The following is a 329-nucleotide window of genomic DNA, read 5'->3' as shown; positions in this document are numbered from 1 at the left end:
GAGCTGTGGTCACATGAACTCACAGGGAGGAGGATCTCTGGCTAAAAGTTTCAGTGTTTCAGGAGAGTGCAGCTGCTTTGAGATGACAGATGCCCCCAAGAGGCATATGTGCTCTATTTTGTGACACTGAGTCAGTTACTAAGCCTGTATGTCAATATCAGCACCATGAGGAAGAGGAGCCTCTGAAAAATGCACCCCAATTCATTATAGTCACCAGAGTGTGTACTCTGTGCAGCCATAAGGCTAACCAAAAATAAAGCAAGCATTTATTAACAAATACCCACATCATTCATTCAGTCCACAAACATTACTGAGTGGCTAAGAGAGTC

This window comes from Tursiops truncatus, chromosome 13, assembly GCF_011762595.2.
Source record: "Tursiops truncatus isolate mTurTru1 chromosome 13, mTurTru1.mat.Y, whole genome shotgun sequence".
NCBI classification, from domain to species: Eukaryota; Metazoa; Chordata; class Mammalia; order Artiodactyla; family Delphinidae; genus Tursiops; species Tursiops truncatus.
The sequence above is the reverse complement of the archived record's forward strand: the minus strand, read 5'-3'. Positions refer to the sequence as shown.